At 35.4% G+C, this 16,644-nt stretch overlaps 1 protein-coding gene across 3 annotated transcripts in view; it reads right to left on the reverse strand.

Moving 5' to 3' along the window:
• Positions 1-16,644, reverse strand: part of LOC125225472 — a 344,251-nt gene that overhangs the window by 118,022 nt on the left and 209,585 nt on the right. The window lies entirely within an intron of this gene.

Here is a 16,644-nt window from a genome sequence, read left to right on the forward strand (position 1 = left end):
GAAATGATTTGTTTGGAAAAAAAAACTCTTGAAATTTTGAGGGAGGATAAGAATATAGTTGCTTAATATATTTTAAGTAAATTTCCAGACTAATAAATCACTTTAATGTTACTATGATAAACCATAACGAGTAGATAATAATAAAGTCAGTTACTGTTTTGTAGTAATCACTCATTTTATTGTGCAAATTTAATGCACATTTTCGCAAGGTCTATCCATTCTAATTTACGGGCGAAACATTAAGACGTGCGAAATCTAGCATCTTCACGTTTGGAGGCACGGCTTATTTATATCAACCTTTTCGATGAAGCTAAGAAAAATACTACGTTCAAAAATAAGTAAAAAAGTTTTAGAACTTATAGATTATCATCATATCAGCACTTTATCCCCCACTGCTGAGCATAAAGCCTCTCTTCTAGTACGCCACTTCTCCCGGTCCTGGGCTAGTCCCAGCCAGTTGTGACTTGTGACCCGCTATTTTCCGGATGTCGTGTATAGTATAGATTATACAGGGACTTATTGTATGTATATGATATAATATTTAAAATGTATTTTTTTTACATTATGGTGGTTTAAACAAAATCATCTTTGATCGTGACGTATGGAGCAAAAAAGTTTTAAAATTCGAGCAAGTTTCTTAAAAAATACATGAAAGAGGCATGGTACATTTTTTTTATTAAAACACAGAATAAACAAATATGAAAAATTGGCTTAAAAACTCGTACTTAGACATATGTACCTAGTTATAAAAGCAACAAAGTTGACGTTGATAATTAAACAGTAAGACAAGCTGCTATACATAAGGGAATGTCAGTAACAGTAACCTTGCAGGGTCATTTGAATTTGTTTCCGCGATCTACATTCTTGGCAGCCGAGCCACGCATTGTTATGATACACGACTATTAATGATAGCCAACGTTACATTACAACAGTAGCAGTGATGAAACACATTGTTTAAATAGAAGGAACATGTGCGGACATAACACGCGACCTTGCGGTACTCCGCGGTGAATGTTATTGGTTTAAGCAAAATGGCTAAAGTAATTGAAAAATTCGTGCTGGTTCATATAAAATAATAGCTTTATAATTTGTTCCCTAGTAGCTTTATAATTTGTTAGAATTTATTGTGCAAATAATATCTTTAAACGCACGCATATCTTACTAAACTGGTGAAAACGCAAGTTAAAATACTATTCCGTGTTTTTATTACAAGGAATTTCTGAGGTAGATGACAGTAATAAAACTCAGTTATTTGATTTATTACGTTTTTCTATTGCAGTACTACCTGTTTGAAAAAACACATTATAGATCACAGTCAGTTGTAAATTGACATTGAACGACATAATTAAGAGAAAACAACATTCCTATGAATAAAACATGATTTTGCAAATGACCACTTCAACTTTACTTCTACTTGCTTAGCTGACCAGTAGATTTACCTTGATGATCCCTCAATGGCCTTTACATTACACATTTATGAAGTAGAGCAACCTTACATTGTGTGATTTATTAATATAATTTAACAAGTAAATAGTAACCATTGATTTATAGATTTATCATCATTATCCTCCTTGCTTCATCCCGGCATTTGCCACGGCTAATGGGAGCCTGGGCTCTACTTTGACAACTATCCCCAAGATTTGGCGGAAGCACTAGTTTTACGAATTCTTCATTTGTTCTTCTTCACTAGATTTACGGTTTATATAATTGAAGAAAAAAAGTTATGTAATAAGATGCAGAAAACTCTCTTTAATATAATTATATTTACCTTATATTTAAGTTTGCTACTTGCAGCAAAAAATGCTAAGTGAACATTATCAATGATAAAGTCATAATACGTGTAAACATCTTTTTTCTACCAATATCTCATCAGTTTCCAACACATACCAAAGTATACCAAAGTATATAATTATAGTGTCGGCGCTTTACTGACCATTAAAAGATCCGCATATTCTAAACGCCCAGCACCCAAATAATTTATAGTTTTGACAGAGCCAAATTGAGTTAAAATTCGACCTTTAACCAACTAAGCGCCAAGTGAATTTGAAACTAACCTATTCCAAGAATCTTTGACCTTTCAAAGTCTAGAATCAAGCAAATACCTGCTTTTAATACGGCTTCTGCGACTGCTATTAAATATTGGCTAATATCGTTATGAGAATTTGCTGGAATTTCGAGATGTTAGTAATCTAAAATAGGAGTAATTGCAGATCATTGCTGCTTTGCTAAGTAGCCTCTTTTAACGTATCGACACGTTAACACTTACACTTGCAAAACCATCAGACACGATCACGCTTAACCTTAATAGATTCTTAAATTATTTTGTGAATTGGCAGATACCACTTTTACCAGTGGAACGAATAAGATCTGGAGCTAAAATTAGATACTAAGGCCCACTTGCACCAACCACTTACTTAACTCAGGGTTAGTGGGCTGTGAACTGTCAAATTTCATATAAAATAGTGGGTTAACCCTCGGGTTAATTCTCAATTTTCGTTGGTGCAAGTGGCGAAATGAAATCAACTTAATTTTTACAGTTGGGTAAAATTTTAGTTCGTTGCATAGCTCAAGAAAACAAAAAGCAAATACTGAATACACTTCAGTTGAATTTCAGACACGACAGCCAGTTTTCGATGGAAAGCGCTTTATTTTAGTCCAAATACTTATATAAATGAAGCAAAAGAGAGTTACGTACGTTTCCAAAACAATACAACTACTTACGGACGTCACTTGCGACACTGTCTCTTTCAAATCGTTACAAAGAGCTTAAGCGGTCCAAGCATGTCACAAACAGGTGTTGCTTGACATCTGTCTAGACAGGTGACCATTGAAAATTGACCTTTAATACAAAGACAAAAGGATACTAATGACTTTTAATGCGTGAAGTTAAAGCGTGTTAAATTGAATAGGACAAGTGTGACATATGTAGTTCTTGATGAATCAATAGAATAGGAATTTATGGCATATTGTAACGGTTAAGTATCTGAGGTCATAGATAGTATTAATCATGAAGATAATGCGCTAAATTACTGTCAGGCGTGATACAGTTTAGAAAAAAAGCACTACTAATAATAAGAGTTTTAAATGATTCACGGTTAGTTTTATTAGACTTATATTGACCTGGATAAAGACCGCGATGACCTTTTTGATTTTTATTGAGGTTCTGATATTTTGACGCAGTTGCATGCACCAAGATCACGGGAAACTCAAAAATCAAAAAGCTAATCACGGTCCATACCCGGTCAATGTAAGTCACTATTAATAAAACAACTCATGTTAATAATGCGGATAATAAAAAATAGGAGTAGGAAATATGAAGAAATGTTCAATTACAGAAAAGACTGGTTTACTTCCAACGTTTAGCAAATAAGTTTATAACCAGCTTTGCCTTTATTGGACGAATCTATAATGATCGGAAAACTAGAAATGAAACAAGGTTGTTGAGTAATCAATGTATCAAAAAAGTAAACTTGTCTTGGCAGTATTACTAGATATCTTTGTAGATAGAGATACTAATGTAAGCTTGGAAAAATTTAAAGATCTATTAGAGGATTAATTATCGTTCAGACGTTACTCGTGTCGTTGTCAACAAACGAAGAAGATTGATCGATGAACGCGAAGAAAAAGCATTTAAACAAGTTGGAACAGTTGAACGATCTAAAGTATGCAGTTAGTCAAGTGCCTTTGACGGAAGTGATGGGGTCAAAAATTAGAAGTCAAGATCAAGTTGAAGTTATTAAAAAAACAAAATGAAATGCGAGAACGTCCATTGTGCGGAGACAGGAAACGTTCGCGTTGAAAGGGATGATGAATGATCTATTGAGAAGTATGAATATCAATGAAGTGTACTTATGTATCCGGATAAACTATGAGTACCTATATGAGTATACAATACAAACACAGAAGCGTTCTCTTTACTAAAATGTATTTGAGTAGGTACTGTATTTTTTATAATGATGAGCAAAAAACCTTTTTCACTCCAAAAATTTTAATTAGTTCTGAAAAACGGAGTATTTATAAAGAAACACTTGGTGTTATTTTCGAACTATTAATGTGCAATTTAAAGTTTACTGTCATGCATTTATCAATATGAATCAATTTTGCATTTGGCAGGATTCATTCACTATCTTGCAAACGTATTTACAAATCGGAAATGAAAACAACACATTGGAGGATACATTTTAAAATCAGTTTTATTTTGATTTAAATAGATTTCAAATCGATAAGAACATGAACGCTAACATGCCTCCAAAGATAGAATAAAGTCCTTACTCTCATGTTCCAGCATGTTTGAACAAACTACAAACAAAACTAACAAAAAGCAAACCAAAGATTTAGAACTAATATTCCAACGATAAATAAAGAGAAACGTGGATGTCTCGTCGTGTGAAATAGGCTCGTGAGCATGGAGCCACACGCAGCGTCGTGAGCTGAAGGGAAAGGGAACTGCGAGACATATCATTCAGATTATGAAACTGTATAATTTGACTCATTAGTGGAGATTTTAACCTTCGAAGTCTAAAAGATAATCTGTTTACCAAATTGTGTGGCTCAAAATAAAAAACCAAGCTAATTCAGGGCAGTGCCAGAAAATTAAAAGGCTATAATTATTTTTACATTATCTTTAACGATTAGCTCCAGATTCAATTCGATTAGCTAATAAAATAAGCAATCATATTATTATAGGCACACTAGATTTAGCCCTCGGCTTTGCTCGTGTTATATTCGAAAGCTGCGGAAGGCTTCACACGGAAGTGGAGGGTTAGAAAGAGACAAAAAGTAGCCGATGTCACTTTCCATCCCTACGACTATTTCCACATAAAAAATCACGTCAATTCGTCCCTCCGTTTTGCCGTGAAAGACAGACACACACACTTTCCCATTTATAATATTAGTATTGATAAACAGTCTTCGTCTGTATATCTGCCAATAATAACACAATGGACATAAGCCATACTCGTAAGTCCATTGATCTCTTCAGCAAAGCGAAACAAAAGAAAAGATGTAAAAAAGACTACATAAATCTCTTTCCAATTCTACCAAATCAAAGTCAATCAAATCAGTCTATAAAAGTCAGACACCTAATGAATCACTGCCTCTCATTTACTTACTATTTGGGTTCGCTTACCTCACTTACATAATGAATTCTAACAAAAACATGATTAGTTTCAACTCTACTTAAGCCACAAGCAAAAACGGTGCAAAGAAACTATATTCCTCGGTATTCTTAAAAGAATTCAAGTCGCACTGCAACTTGTTCCAAAGATAAATGGACCCAAAGTTATAAGAGATAAAGATGGTTATTGTCTGGTTGTAAAGACAGGAGTCAGGTGCGCGAAAATGAAAGTTGTTCTCTTCCTGTTCGGTCGCTCGCCTCGACTCCCTGGTAAGGCTCGGCGGTTAGACTTTGATACGGTGACAAGGACGTTGCAACTGTACCAAAATAAACTGACTATTGAATTATGCAGTTAGACTATGTATAACATGCTGTCACATACGTATCACATGAACTATATTCGAGTAAGTTTCAAGTTTAACATTTGGTCATTTTTTTAAACACTTCAAACAAAAACAATTCAAACTTGGGATAGATTATAACCTATTGCTCTTTTAATTAGTGCGTTTTCACATTATCCGACCTGACATCGGATGTCGGACCGATATCCCATATATTACAGGCGCCATCTTGGATTTTTTCCATTGAAATCCTTCCGACATCTGATATCGGATCGGATAATGTGAAAACGTACTTAGTCTACCTACTGAGAATTCACTTTGTACGAGGAAAAGTTTTCATTATAATAACATGCATCTAAAACAGAAACAAAACAGGAAACATTTCTACTTTTAAATATTGACTATCATTTGAAGACTGTACTACAAAATGTAACAAAAGAACACTAACAAAAAACAAAACGAAATCAAATACCAATGTCGCATCAGATAACGGAAGTGTGACACGAAGATAAAGATGCCTGTAACAGATACAGTGAATTATTGTCACCAAACAGGTTGGTTTATGATTATTTTATGCAGCACAAGCGAGATGAAAGGAAGAGTATGGAACACAAATCGACTTTCACTCGGCAGACGCTAAAAAGTGAAACTGAAATCCGCGCGGCGATAAATGCGATAATAAAATCTCTTTTAGATAAGGATATGCTCAATATACGGTTAAGTAAGTTAAAGCAAGATAAACTAAAGAGGTGATTGAAGCACAATAAGTATCAAGTAACAATTTCTGGTCCTATAGTGGTCGAGAGCACCAAATTAAATCACATTAAATAGTCCTATAAATAGTCTATATTGGTACTGTAGAGCCGATTTGGCGCAATTATGCAGCCATTTAGTGATATAATAGGGCTATAGCAGTATCATCCGTGACGTTTAAGGTCTATAATGGTGATGTGATGATGACTATTGTGCTAATTTGTTGACATAGATGACACAGTAACGCTATTATAGTATCAATTTATGCTATAGTAGCATTTGAGATTCCGTTATACAGGTTTTTTGTTCTGTAATAGCAGTTGCCGTCCCTTTTAATGCGAATGAATGAAATTTCTAAAATAATTTAATGTGTGTAATATTTAACAAACGAGGAACTTTATGAAAAGTGGCGTGTGAACTTGTGAAGTTTAGTGTCAATCAAAATAATTTGGATTTCGTATAATTCCATCATTACTGCAAAAAGGTATGCGATGGAAATTTTACCGTTAAAAGAATATTAGTTTAATGGAGTATTTTAAGTGCGCCCTCGATTTATACTTGTTTTGAATAAAATAAATAAATATAATTTAATACAATAAAATTATTGGCACCATAGTTTCTACTATGGATCCAAGAAGTAAAACATACGCTTTTATAGTTCGACTATGTCACTTATCATACGCATTCACTGCCATAAGCCCGCCATTGTGGATTCAATTAGGGTTGCATGAGACTTTAAGTATGATCCAGTTTAACTTATAAGTTCTTTATATAGAAAACAATACTTGTTTTCAATGTTATACTATAGAAAGATCTTCTAAACAATTTTTTTTTTATAAAACATATAGTAAACTCAGCTATAACGCTATTGTGTTTTAAAAGAGATACCGAAACCATTATTCCACAGTTCTGTGATATAAAAGAGTAATTGTGACGTATACGGCGATGAGATATAAAAGGCATTAGAAAACGACTATTAACGCTTTTCAAAGCTATATAAACGTATCCTGAAAACTTCATTATACAGCAAAATAGCTCTATAATGGTATTCATATCACTACTACAGTGTTAAATACTGTAGCAGTGTTTTCCAAAGCCACTATATCCCAAAATAGTGGTATAGTTAGGTTTTAATTTCTGTTAAAATACGACTACTAAAAATACTATAAGCGGCTTGTTGGGAACCTTAATAGCGCAAATTGATAGCATAACAGTGATTCCTAACACTATTATACAATAATATTGTTCTTTAGTAGGTTATTTGATCCTGTTATAGACCAGGCCTATAGCGGCTGTATAAAATGGTGATATAAACGTTTACATCACTTCCTAATAACACCTTTTAGCTGTATAACACAACAACTATAGCGGCTTGTCGGGAACCTTAATAGCGTAAATTGATTGCATAACAGTGATTTCTAACACCATTATATAATAATATTGTTCTATAGTAGTCATATTTGATCCTGTTATACATCAGGCCTATAGCGGCTCTATAAAATGGTGATATAAACGTTTACATCACTTCCTAATAACACCTTTTAGCTGTATAACGCAACAACTATAGCAGCTTGTCGGGAACCTTAATAGCGCAAATTGATTGCATAGCAGTGATTCCTAACACTATTATACAATAATATAGATCTATAGTAGTCATATTTGATCCTGTTATAGACCAGGCCTATAGCGGCTCTATAAAATGGTGATATAAACGTTTACATCACTTCCTAATAACACCTTTTAGCGGTATAAGCTTATAGAGCTAAAAGGTGTTACTTGAGGCTTTTATACGACAAGCGGTCACGCCGAAAACCTTTATACGACATCTATAGTAGCTTTTGGCGTCGAAAACCAAAATTATAGCACTAAAATGTTACTTGAGTGATTAAAGTTAAATAAGCAACTACAAGTGCTACACTTGTTGCAAGGTTGTCGTGGCAGGTCAATAAGGGAAAGCCAAGGCCAATAAATAAGGGTAAAATTGCACATCACACGAACACTCAAAGATGATGAAACCAATAACAATGCGTTCACGAATTCGCTATTCTTAACTATTAAGATTTAACTGTGAAAGATTAACGAGTTTCATGAATTTGTATGGAATTATTTAAAAGAAGCAAAATACGTCGATACGCGGCACGATTGAACGCTGAACTTTTAAGGTCGCAGTTAAATTAAATGTCAATTGAAGGTAAACCATTCGAAAGGATCTACCTTTAAGGACCTACGGAATCCATATTCTACGCTTCTGCGTCTTATATGGATCTTGTCAAATACCGCACGATTTCTGTGCAACACAAAGCGTGATTAAGAACAAAACGAGTTGAGACCTCGTTTGAGTATCAAAAGTATCAGATAAGACCCCCAGAGTGCGTTGCGAATTTCTCTTCAAAGAAATCATCGGAAAATAAACAAGAATTAAATTGGATGGACATTGATGTCCGAAGGATTTGGCATGTATGAAAGAATGCATGTCATTGCAAATGTTTTGATGAGCGATAGGCCAATCACACGTATCATAACATTTCATCGAAATGATGTTTGCCCGAGCGCACTGAGGGTCCATTGTAAATTTGCATTTATTGCGAAGTCCTTGCAAAATAAAATTGATGACGCTTAATGTTTCTCTGCTTTTATTTCGAAGCACAATTATTCGTCGCGAGCCGGATGTGGAGGGCTCTTTTTTAACCCGTCTGTTCTGTTCGTGCAAGGACACTTCGCTTACCTTCTGTTCCCACATTTTTAAGGTCACAAGGATCGCTTTTTGTTCCAAAACGCAGCACGTTTCACACTAAAACTAAAGCTCACTTAATTGTATATTTTCTTTTTTTATCGCATGCATTTATAACAATTTAAAAGCGTTTAAGCACCATCATCTAAACACGTATCATATCAATGCCACCAACAAAAGTAGCATTTAGAATAATTGCAGTAATGCAATAATGTTATCTATTAAAGACATCGTTGCACTGATCTTCAATTACAGGCACATCGACCTTTCCAACACGTAATTACTTAACACGCAACGATATATCAGGTGAATTCACTAGTGACAATTCTTACGAAAGGCTTGGATGCGGCCAGTCGACCTAGTGACGCAATATCACTTTTGCCTACTAGTTAAATGTCAAACGTTGACCCATGACATGAAGATGCGGCCACCTGTCTTGGAGCCCAATTGGGAATGTGGTATTTGTGGCCAAGTATAATGAGGCAAAAGTCTGCGAATTTCAAAATCATAAATCAGGCTTATCTCAAATTGATTGCCAAAAGCGGTCCCCATAAGGCATGAGATGTATTTGATAGATTGGTTGCAATATGGTTTCCGAGCGTTATCGATACTTAATTGGTACCAGTTTATGTTGCAACTATTACGTAAATGTAAATACAACATTTAATCGGGTTTATCAAGCTTTGATAGTGGACCAATAGCTCCATCGATAAAAAATAAAGTTTATAGTATTGTAGGAAATATGTAGTCAGAATCATGACGTGCAGTTTCACTTTCATCTCACGTCGTGTGTCGAGATTGCTCGTACAAAGTCGTGATTTGGCCGCAATTAAGGCATCCACAACGATTATATTCAGCGTTTACGATGACGAAACTTCAGACATAGGGACTAACATCCTTTACTATTTTGAATTAGTTTCTAAGGTAATTGTATAAGAGCTGTATGAAATGAGGACATGGGTAGACTCTAGTTCACGATATGATGCAAATAATTATTACAAATCCTAAAGGTTTCTAGAATGTACTAATAATTTATTTGTACACTACACTACCAGATTTATAGATAAATGCGCGTTTGCAAATAAACTGGAATATGTAGATGTCGTACAGAAATAATATTATGGCATGTAGGATAGTCGAGAAACTGGGACGTGACGTGAGGCTCAGAGCCCGTTGGCAAGTTGCCTATGAAACAGAACAGGGCCCGTAGCCGAATGGCATTTCTCCGACGCCAAACGAAAGCGAAGTTGTCGCGCCAATGAAACAGAACAGGCTTACGTGAGCGTTTCGTGATGATTGTGCACAAACCAGGGTACGTAGCCGAATGGCACAAACGCTCACGAAACGAAACGCTCGTAGATATCTATCTCTATCGCTCTTGCGTATTGGCGCGACAGAGCCAGACTACCTTTCGCGGTGTTTCGTTTTCGTTTCGCGTCGCAGAAATGCCATTCGGCTACTGCACCTAGCTCTGCCAACATGGACGATAAAGAGAGATAATAATAGTAACCGATTCGACCCCTTGCCTACGGATCCTGTGCATTAACTGCATTATTTGCAGATGAATATTTGAATCCAGCAGGGGGCCGATTTTTGAGTCTCACGGCGTTCGAATTCAGAAAATTGTCACTGAAAATAATAGGCAATTCACCGTTTTCAACCGGTATTTTAGTAACAGTGAGACTCAAAAATCGGCCCCCAGATATCACTTTTTCTGCACATAAATGTCCAAATACAAATATTTCTCTCGACGATATAGGACACATACTGTAAACACACGTTGCAAAAACCAAAGAATTTGACTATAAGGCTAAAAACAAACAGTGTCATTGGTGTTGTCACAGATTAACAAGTCGAACAGGTGTTGGCCAACGGTGTTGCGACACCGCGTGAGCGGTGACCGCGGGACATGGTTGTATAAGTTAGTACTGTTTGAATCTTATTTAATTAGAGTTGAGATTTTGGAACTGTCATAAGATGTCAGTAGTAAGTCATAATAATAAGTATGGTCTTAGTGACTGCATTATTGACAATTGTTTAAATAACTTTGTTAATTTCTTTTATAACAACTAAATTTCTATGGTAACAAAAAAAACATATGGTCCGCCTGGCGGTCAGCAGTCACAGTAGACTATCAGGGAATCAAAAGATGAGAAAATTTTATTTGTACCATCGATAAAAAAAACTTAGAACGTATGTAGGTAGCCCCAACCACAAGGCTACCCAAAGGTTGCCTGGAAGAGATCGCTCTTTAGCGATAAGGCCGCCTGTTGTTTACCTCTGTAATAAAATTTATTGTAATGTGTGTGTTCCTATGTACATTTCTGAGGTTGTGCAATAAAGTGGATTTGTATTGTATTGTAGGTTCGAACATTTTGATAATAGAGACCCAATCTAAAAAAAACGCCAAAGTAATATGTGTATCAAAACTAGGCAAAATCTTGCTTACTTTATATATTGTAGGTTAATATAGTCAGCTAAATACGAAAAGGTTTGTGCATGTTGGCTATTGATAGTAAAAATATACAAAAACGTACGTCAATGAGTAACCTCTTGTCGCAACACCAATCTTTCAAAGACAATTAGGCTAACCCGAGCCTGATGAGCTAGGTTAATGCCGCGCCAACTACGGCGATACACAGTAAAACTTGTTCCGAGCTCTGCATGCTCTGACATACTAGGCAACAGGTTGCCCTTTGCCAACATTGCGAAATCTTAATCAAGATTCTTTGCCATGTTCGTTAGAATCAGTAAAACGTGTCAAAATTTACAAACGACCGGTCTAGCTTAGTGAATAGTGACACTGGCTTCTAAGACGCGGTCCCGGATTCTAATCTCGGTAAGAGCAAGTTTGTAATGGGTCGGCAACGCGCACGTGACACCCCTTAAGTTGCAGGTGTCCATAGGTTACGGTGACCGCTTTCCATCAGGCGGTTTGCCTGTTTGTGTGGTATAAAAAAAGGGCATTTATTTGTGTGATGAGCACATAATATCTGTTCCTCAGTCATATGTGTTTTCTATGTATTTAAGCCTCTGTATATTATATACATCTTTATCTAGTACTCATAACACAAGCCTTCTTGAGCTTAGTTAAAAATATCCTTTAATATTTTTTTTTACAGATTTTTTCGTTTTAAGTTTTGTGATTTTGTTATCATCAGAAATTTGACAAGAGTGAAGCAATCTCCAGTCTTGTCTTTCTTTGCCTTTTTCCTTGTTTATTAATTTACTCATAAATAATAATTCATTGACATCATCAAAATTGGCCCAGCAGTCTTGCTGCATCGGGAGAAGATACGAATCAAACCCACCTCATGCATGCATGCAAGCAGAAATTTCAGTTGCTTTATTTGGGTTAACCAGAAGCATGTCCTTAGAAGCCATCAATTAGAAAGAATACGATAGGATTTACACAATAATAAGAAATTACATGTTTTAATAAACCTAAAAGTATTTTATTCTTCAAAAAATGTTCACTATAAAAACAAATAATATGAATTCTATACAACTGGCTTAAAAGTAATTTTAATCGTCACCCTGCGTCATCGTCTTGGTTCTGCCCCTTGTCAGAATCGATTCAAATAAACCAAGAAAATGATTTGCAAAAAATGAAGTGTCGTTTAGCCCTCATTGTCAATAAGTGCAGTGACCTTACCGATTGACTGTGTCCGGTTCTTGGAGGGAATAATGACCTGGCAATGTAATTAATTTTATTCAGTTGACACTTTATAAAATAAATCAAGTTCCGGATATTCTGAACCAATCTCCTTTATCCAAATTTCAGAAATTAGGAAAAACATTGGAAAAATTCAGATTTATAAAGTATCAAATTCACATCCAATAGTATGAGAAGTTTCCAAACTTACAGTAAGTATGTAGAAATTTTCAACAGTAGGTACCTACATTGTATCTCATCATCATCAAAATCTACTAAGGATACTATAATCCAAAGTATTTTAACAAATGAAGTCTGATCACGGGCTTCGAACAAGTTAGCAATTTACTGTTCCTAATTTAATTATAAACATGCTTCTACTATTGTAAACCCACTCGTACCCTAATTTTAAATCTACCATAATGGCCAATAATTGGCACTAAGGCCAAACGTCAAATATCTAGACTTAGAGAACGATCTCCAGCCAAAGCGAATTCATTCAAGTCTAAGTTCATTTTACATTGGTATTGTAACCAGCTGGTTTCCTTACTGTGATGGCCAGATTGTTATTCGCCGGTCACGAAGTCGATCAATGGGTCAGAGCTGACCGGCTTCTGCGATTGACAGCTGGTCACGAGTCTTTATTTGCAAACAGACGACTAAGTAGCGGTTAATGGTCAACAATGCTTTTGAGGTTGAGTTCGCTTCCTGATTATCATTTAATCTCTTGACTACCGGCATCTTCCACGTAGCCTATTTAAGCCTCGATTGTTCTTTCTCAATTTGAGAGAGAACGTTTGTTAAGGTGGCCACTGACGAGCCTTCCAACAGTCCAAATGGCGTAGTTGCATTCCAAAATCGGCCCGTGAATGTCAAAAACGTATAATGTTTTTTAAACGGCATCCTGAACGTGGATTTCCATTTGGATTGAAATCCACCACGCCACGCCATTTGGACGTATCGGCGCGGCGACTTTGGAATGACCGTCAGTGCTAGAAACGTACACAAAACGCGCACCACGCCATCTAGACGCACTCCAAACGCTCCGTGAATGTGCAAAACTACGTCCATTTTTATTCAGTCTGCACGGCGCTGCCGCCAAATAAAGACACGAACACGATAATAAGTAAACATGTCAGGCCGAGACTTCGTTTTATCTATACAAGAAGAGTATCGTAATTATCCATGTTTATGGCAAGTTACAAACTAGCGATTCTGAATACTGGTATGCCAAGCACGACATTGTACAAAAAAAATGTACAGAGCTGGCGTTTGATATATTATTGTCTATTAAAATCGATGATATCAATTTTCGGGATTCCAATCTGGCCTGTCATTTTATAAGACATAAAAATATTTTTCGACGCTTTACTTTTTTGTCTGTAATCTTCGCAGTTGATTTACAAGTGGAACGCGCAAGCTGTTAATTTTTTACTGTCTGTGAAGGCTTGTTAAGAGTTATTTTAACATGTAGAAAAATTACAAAGATTATAATCATATGTCAACAGGCCCACTATTGTGGATTCGTTCCACCGATTTTAGCATTGATGTGAGCGAGACAACCATTGTTGTCAGTGACGTATTAAAAGGGAAGTCACGATTATTATATTGAAGATGTTTTAAGAAACGTCACTACTCAACTTTCACTGTTAGTATCATAAGTCACGTTAATAATAAAAGCGATAGAGATTCCGATTACTAAAGTGACGATGTAAGTAAGAATAAAGAAGAAAACATTATCATTGCTGCTAATGTTGCAAGAGATAATAAGACAAATGAAGATAAAGCAGCAATGGAAAGTAAACAAGGTAATTTATCGATAAAGATGTCTGTAGCAAATGTAACGCGGTAAGCAACATCGGGCATTGTACAACAGTCCTCACGTCCTTAATAACTGTAGACAGTCGGAAACGATTGCAAAAACGCAGCCAAAGACAAAGGGTAGGGAAATAGTGAACACACGGAACAATTAAATAATATGGGAGAGGCAAGCCGTTAATTGTGTTTGGATTTGGTAGATTGGATTACAAATTTTATAGACGTAAGCGTCTTTCGGCGTGTCGACACACCATCAGAAGCTAATATGTATAGTGCCTCTATCGTTAACAAAATGGTAGTGATTTCTTCAAAATAGGTATAAAGGTTAAAAATAGGTGTCAGTAACCTCATTTGTGAACATTTTTGCCATTGGCGAATATTTCAACGTCAAAATGACCAATTAATGAAGCCTAAAATGACCCGTAACCTTTTGCTTGGGCAATATTCTGTTATAAAAAGCTGTTTGCCTTTTCTCGTGGATTCTAATGACCCGTATGGGGAGGTCAAGTCAAGTGCGGATCCAAATATATGTGAGAATCACATGTGGCCTCTCGATCGACAAACATGTCCAGTAACATTAAAAATAATTTGAATAATGTTCAACATCCTTAATTTATTAATTTTGTGTATAAATAAATAAATATTATAGGACATTCATCATAGGTCATTAGGATAAATATTTAACGCTAGGCAAAATCGATTTTTTATTTGATAAACCTACAGATATTAAAAAAATACAGATTTTACTTTTAGGACAAAATTGATTCTTAAACAGTTTATTTGATGAATGGCGATAACTTCTGAAGTCATGACTGTTTTTGAGACAAATGTGTTTTTAACTTATAATTGGGGTCAAGCTAGACGTCATGCTATTAAACAAAATGGTTAATGGTTATTGAAATTTATTAAGACATACGAATCTTTACGGTCTATTGTCATTGGATAACTCAGTTGCAACTGATTGCGCTTAAAGATTATGAAAATTACGTAGCCTATGTTTTGACATACCAGAATTTTGAAAAAAATTGCATTAAGAGTTGTCTTGTTGGTGTTTTCTTAATTAAAATTTATAGCACTGTCGATTTAGGTACTAGGGAACTATCATGAACATTAATAAATGAAATTAACACTCTATTTGAACACAAATACGAACAATACATAATAATAATCTAGATATTTTAACCTTCGTGAAGTAAGCTAAATGAAACGTAATATTTGAAGCAGGAAAGTACAAAATATAAATTCTGATATAGTACAAAATTATTTCTCTACTGATTTTTTTCAACCACTTTGTTTATACCTATAAAACTTCAAAGCCCCAATTAATTAGTTTATGTTTATACCTTTCTTACCAAAAGGCCATAAAATTACGACAAACTCTTAGCAGCTAATCAAATTCAGACTATTAATAACACCTAAGTAGTAAATAAGTAATGTAATCCGACCAACACTGACTCCACTAACGACCATACGTTCATGCTCCAGTTTCCAGTGTTTTCGACATCGTCACCAATCTGCTATCTCTCCGGTCCACCGATTATTCCACAACACGGGAACCACCGCAAGATTTCTCCAATACATTGACATAATACGAGCACCAGAGTATTAACAACAGACTCCGCGGAGGCGTAAAACTACAGTGCTTCAGCTTTCAAATGGGCCATCGGATTTTAGAGTAACCGGGAATATGACAAGTAAGCCATTTAGCGATTATATCCCATATCAACCGAAAATCGAACTTTTGATATTGATATGTCACTATGGTGTGGTGCCACCCCTTCAATTGCATGCCTCGCTACTTCATTTTACTCTAAAAATGAATAAGCAATAATTGTAATCTATCTGAATATTTTATTTATGATATTATTATGTTTCGGTAAGGTTTCATGACAACATTTTTAACAATCACCACAATACATAATGAAATTATTAATTCCAATGCGTACAGGTACAAAAACTATACAACGAGAACTTACAGGTAGCATTAGACTGAATGCTAAATGAAAATGTCGACGCTACTGTCTTTGGTGTACTCATATGTGATGGTCGGTAAGTAATCTTTCACAAGCGCCATGTTTCCCGCATACTAACATCATTTTGAAAAGCACTATGAGTTATGAAGTTTATAGGTACTTAAGCTATTTTTCTTCTACGTCGTATGTTATTAGAAGAGTAGCGAACCGTGAACATCGCTTCAATAAGTTGATTGATGCGTAGAAAGTGGATATGA

Source organism: Leguminivora glycinivorella, chromosome 4 (assembly GCF_023078275.1).
Source record: "Leguminivora glycinivorella isolate SPB_JAAS2020 chromosome 4, LegGlyc_1.1, whole genome shotgun sequence".
In the NCBI taxonomy this organism is placed as follows: domain Eukaryota; kingdom Metazoa; phylum Arthropoda; class Insecta; order Lepidoptera; family Tortricidae; genus Leguminivora; species Leguminivora glycinivorella.